The sequence below is a fragment of the Strongylocentrotus purpuratus genome, unplaced genomic scaffold, assembly GCF_000002235.5.
Source record: "Strongylocentrotus purpuratus isolate Spur 01 unplaced genomic scaffold, Spur_5.0 spur5_scaffold_14, whole genome shotgun sequence".
NCBI lineage: Eukaryota > Metazoa > Echinodermata > Echinoidea > Camarodonta > Strongylocentrotidae > Strongylocentrotus > Strongylocentrotus purpuratus.
Genome location: NW_022145599.1, coordinates 35,309,964 through 35,315,840, shown reverse-complemented (window position 1 = coordinate 35,315,840; position 5,877 = coordinate 35,309,964). Strand labels below are relative to the sequence as shown.

The 5,877-nt window shown below is 34.5% G+C and overlaps 1 non-coding gene across 1 annotated transcript; it reads left to right on the top strand.

The window, feature by feature from the left end:
- Nucleotides 1-2,874: 2,874 nt before the first annotated feature.
- On the top strand, nucleotides 2,875-4,933 carry LOC577712. Its single transcript, XR_004064079.1, has 3 exons — nucleotides 2,875-2,960; nucleotides 3,718-3,831; nucleotides 4,853-4,933. It is a non-coding gene; the product is annotated as an uncharacterized LOC577712 (transcript).
- The last annotated feature ends 944 nt before the right edge of the window (nucleotides 4,934-5,877 follow it).

The following is a 5,877-nucleotide window of genomic DNA, read 5'->3' as shown; positions in this document are numbered from 1 at the left end:
ATAAAGCAATTTGTGTAGTGGTTTTCTAAGTTCCATGGTTTTTCATACTTTTACAAACATTCATAACTTCCTTAATAGTTATCCGATTTTACTAAAATTTAGTTTGCTCTGTATCTCTTGTTTTTCTGCATCCATTAAAAACAAAATGTTTTTGGAGTGGACTTAGCCTTTAAACATGTTATTGCATGTATGCACTAATGTAGAATAAGTATTTTCCTTTTGGAAAAAAAAGGGATAATAGTATGTAAAATCTAGTTTGAATAAACAAAAAAATATGTTGAGGACTTGAGGTCAGAGTTCTATTTTAAATAATTACATATTACATGTACACTGTAGATACTGAAAAGTACATGTAGGTGATCAAGTACGTGCATGCATGAAGGTTTTCACCACATTTTTCTACTATAAATTCACTTTTCAAGAAGTGGTTTGAGGTCGACTGTACTAGCTGTAATTCTGCTGAGCCTTGGTTTCTTGATATCCATGATTTCCATATGTAACAGTTACAGCCCTTTCACAATCAATCAGCTTATGTCTATAACCATATTAAAGACAAATAAAGATAAACTTTTCTAACAAAAAATTCTGCAATTCAAGTTCATGCTTGAATTTTGCATCATTGTAAATCTTTATTTTCCTCTTTACAATAACGCCCCATTTGAATTGGTTATGTAATCATGGAATGTGCAGTTCACCTAAACATTGGGCCAATTCAAAAGCGAAATGTTGCAAATTGCATTGTTTAAATTAAAAATATTGAAATTCAGTGTCAGAAGTGGAGTTTAAAAGTCACCGTTTGCATGTTTTGTTTAAAGCAGGATACATGATTAAAGAGATAGTTGAGCGCTGATGAAGAAGGAAGTTGATGATAATAAATCTTGATTTATGAAGCATTTATGAAATACAAAATACCGTTGTTGAAGATGTTTTTCATGTAAATAGTTATTGAATTAGTGAAAGGTATGTTCATATCTTTGTAATACATTTCAGAATAAGATTGTTTTCAGCTTTAAGATGAAATGTTATCATTTGTATAAAACCACTTGAGGAAAGCCTTTTTGGGGGTCAGATGGGATTGGTCAGCGATCAGTTGAACTTCATTGTGCACATCTTCTGAACTATATCCTGTTGTCTGACATGTACATGTATATTTTACCCTTTTTTCAGCCTTTGAGCCAGCTGTACCAAGAGATTGCCAACTCTTACTCCACCAACAACCCATCTGATGTGAGCAGTGTGTTAGAAAAACATTCTGATCAGCTCAATAGAGTAAGTGACATTCCTTGAAAGGCTCAATAAGATATAATGTGGCAAAAAGAAAAGGACCTTTTAATACCAAAAGTACCCTAAATTTCATCAGAGGTAGAAATTTTTGATTTCAAGTAGGCGTAGCAGGTCATATGGCTTTATAGCTTATGATAAAAAAAATGTTGTATCATTAAGCAGGCTAGTTTTATAAAAATCTCATTTCCCTAGAGGAGCACATTCAAATATTTATGGCTCATAAAAATCTGAAGGGTCATCCAGAAGCATGTTGAGTCACAGTAATAAAAGTATAATCTTCTTGAGTAAACAATGCGTAATCCGTTTCAATTGTTCCCAGCAACCTATGATTTTTCATCTTTGTCAATAACAAAGTACTAAGACTGTTATGTTGACTGATATGCCTTATATCATCTGTTTGGAGCTAGAAGGGTGTTAAATTATGCCTTTAAATAGTAACAACAACCTTCTGTCTTCCAAACAGTAATACATTTAAATTACTTTATACCTTTTTGTATTGCAATATAACAAAGTTATAAAGTAAAGTAATATACGGCTTTATCCATACTGACAGAACAAAACAAAACGATAAATTTAAGTAAACCAAACCTATGTTTACCTCCTTCCGTTGGGCCCACAACCATTTACAAAAGTAAGCAATGACTTTGTTTGTTTTTGTTTTTTCAGTTGTGGATTTATAATTGATTGGTAGATTCCTGAAATGTTTGTTGTTTGTTGTTTGTTTTTAAAAATCTTTTTGTCCTTCTCATTCATCTGCCAGCATCTTGAAATGGAAAGTGAAATTATTGAAAGCTTTTGAATAGCCTAAAGTATGTTTATACTGAAAGAACAATTATGTTCCTCTTTATCGTATATGAAAATCTGAATGAAGGCAAAAAAGCTCCCTTTTATTTTTGTATTGAGGAAGTTTATATGTGCTAACTCCCATGCTAAATGACAAGGCAGGGAAAAATGAAGAAAAAAATAAATAAAAGAGAAAAACTAGAGAAAGAAAGGCAAAGGCAACATGAAAAGAAAATAGTACGGCCACCTCCACTTCCACACACAAACAAACACACACAAACACACACTCTCTCACTCTATCTCTCTCTCTATCTATCTTTCTCTCCCCTCATTGGATCATATGGCCTTGTACATCCAGATGGTCAGATTGTAATCCAATCCCTCCCTTCCACACCTTCTTTGTTGTAAAAAGCAGATTTACAGCGCAGTCAGGCCCTATGAATCATGTGTAGTGTATCAATAAGTCTGTGGTGAAAAACGCACTTCTTTTAACCTGAATTCCTTCTGTGTACTTTCAAGATTCAATATCAATAATTTTGTAATCATGAAAACTTGCCTTCTTTAATTTTGAGATTACACTTGAAAGAAAAGAATCATAATTTCAGCAATTGTTTCACAAAATCTTAACCATGTACATGTATGCACGATAGATATTTGTGAACTTTGTAGCCATAAGAAGGTCTAATTAAGGCGCACAATGTAGTTGAGGTCAATTGTCAGAGGGCGACATACTAGTGAAATAGATGTGAAGATTGAGTTGTATACAGTAGGGGATATTCATTGACAGTTTTGATCTCTCTCTTCAGACCTTTCTAACGTTATCTCCGAGTGACATCGCCAGGAGAGTTCATCTACATGCACCGCAAGAGGCTGAGCAGTATGTCAGAAATATGGTGAGAAAGCGAAATTTATGTGGGATAAATTTTAAAAGGGTACAGAGTGATGAAATGAAGATGGGGCCTATAAGGGTACTTCTGCCCCTCTAAAAGAATTAGATCAGTATACCACTCATGAGAAAAAATATTTGATTTGCAGTCCTATACAACTATATTAAATAACAATCAATAAAAGTCTTAAAGCCTGTCTGCAGTTTGGCCAAGAGGGATTAGACCTCCCTGCTGGTCAATGACAGGTGGTTATCTCATCAAATCAGCTCTCACTTAACATAAGAAAAAGAGATCCAGGGGGACCAACGGGTACCGCTTGGGCTCTGTTTGCTATAACGAGGGCGCAAGAAGCTACAAGTAGTGCAGTCCTGCTTTAAAGTTTCTCCTTTATTTTTTCTTCTCATTTTGTTTGTTGATGAAAAATCATTTGAGAAGTTTTGTAGAGTGGTTACGGACCAACTTGTAATAAGCATCGTTCTAGAATTGGAACTTGGTGTAGGGATCCAATTGAAGATAGATAAAGATGTACATGTACCTGACTGGAGACTTACAGTGGAAGATCATTTGATAAAAATGGATTTAAAACAATCACAGCTAGAATTTGAATTTCAGTTTAAGCTGATAATTGGGATCGAATTGGATGTTAGATTGAAGTGTAAATTTACAGTGGTAGTGTAATTTAGGGGTTGAAATTATTGGTGTTACAAAGAGATGTGTATGTACTTTGAATTAAAATAAACAGAATTTGATTAATGTATTTCAGATTGAAGATGGTGAGATCCATGCAACTATCAGCAAACAGAATGGAATGGTCCATTTCCATGACAACCCAGAAAAATATGACAACCCTGCAGTACTCAGACATGTCGAGCAACAGGTTAGTCATTTTTTCTCCACCTATCTGAAAGCAACATTTATAGATGTAGCCTTAAAGTTGAGCAATGTCCTCCTTATAATATTGTTTCTTTTTAATTTAGAACAAATCCTGTAATTTTTCACATTGAATTTGTGAGTGTATAAGTTGGTATTTTGATGAGTATACAGATGAGATGCATTCTTATTCTCACAGATGTAAAGAGGTAAGGAATTGTTTTTTTTAGTTGAATGCTCATGTAAAAGCATTTAAATTTCATCTTCCCCACCACACATATCCTTCATCAGATTTGTATCACTATCCATCCATCCATCCATCCATCCAAAAGATATTTGATATAGCGCCTTTTCCTATGTTTGCTTTTTGTGCATCACTGATATTTCACAAGTGCAATTTTGCACTTGTGTAAAACAATATGCATCAGTTGATGGAAGGATTGTTTTGTGCAACACAATGCATGGCTTTGCAAAAATACCCATTTCGGGTGTTGATTACCTCCATGGCAACCCTTTTAACATGGGTATAGACGGGTCTTATACTTGAAACAGTTAAATCATGTTGAAGCCTTTGGTATATTCCATTATAAACTCAAGGTGCCTGGCACATGAAGATTATTTGTATGGTATTTGAAATATAAAGACTGAAAGGTCTGCAGGCATTTTCTTATTTCTTTTACAAGGATAAGGCTATTAATACTAATAAGTTTGCATGAAGAGTGTTGATTCAAGTACATTTTGTATAAAAATGAATTTTATTTATGAAGAATTACAAAGTATACATGTAACTGCGAGAGATGTAAATTTCTGTGTCTAGACAGCTCTTAGAATTGTAAATTTTCAACAGATCAGTTAACAAAAAATCACTTTATTTCATTTTAAGTACTGTTACAACATAAACTCATATTATTTCCCCTTTTTCATCTGAGCAATGAGGGAGTTTGAATTAAAGTGGTTTTCCAAATCCATGATAATGCATTTCATATTCTGTCATGTTATGATTTTGAATTACCAATTTTTCATCACAGATGCAGCATTGTATCAGTCTGGATGAGAAGCTCAAGAGCATGGATCAAGAGATAGCTGTTAATCCACGATATGTTCAAAAGGTGAGATAGGAAATAACTATTTTTTTTAATAGGAAGTCCAAGGAATTTGGCCTTCTTGTGTCTCAACAGTTATCGAAAATCATAGAAACCTGTGCATGATTCACATGTATCACAAGTATCATAATCTTTGAGGTTTTTCCTCTGATCCAAGCGATAGTAGGGTTGTCAATGATGCAAGAAAGAGAGACACTAAAACATTTGCTTTGGTCGGTAACGTAAGAAATGAATTGCCGTTGACATGCCCCCCCCCCCTTCATAAAAGTTTGGGTCTTTATTATTCCACACTCACTAGTCAGGAAATCCTAGTTGACCAAAAGGCCATGAGACTGACAGCTCGCAAGATGTCGGTCTGGTGGGCAGTTGGTCTCATAGGCTTTTGTTCTTGTGAATCCGTTGACAACTTTCAGGGGGCAGACTCCAAACAGATGAGAGTGTCAATATTTTTCATTCCTCAAAATTACCATGCTATAATTATCTCATTCATTTAAATTTCATTTAAAGCCTGATGTGTTTGTTTGTTACGCCCTCTACAGAGCATGGGAGTACGAGAAGACGATGAAGTGGGCGGAGTCTTTGGAGGGAAATAGGACACACTGTATAGCTGGATGTACATAACCATGGTGGATTTGTGAACTGCAGGAAACAGAAAACAAAAGAATGACAACATCTATTTATATATTCCAATCCCCTTTTTCAAAATTGTCATAATTCAACCCTACATGGTATTGTAATCTTCTTTTCTCCAAAAGTCCTTCAACATTTTACTGTGCAGAGAAGACAAAATTTCATTCATGCATTTCACGTAGTGTGTATTCCTGAAGAAGAAAAAAACCCACATACACAAGTCATGTAATGTAGGTGCTCACTGCAGTTACACAGAGCTATTTTAGGATCTTAGAGAGTTGACAATGGTTTGGCATGTTTATAAACACAGCTTCTTGAGT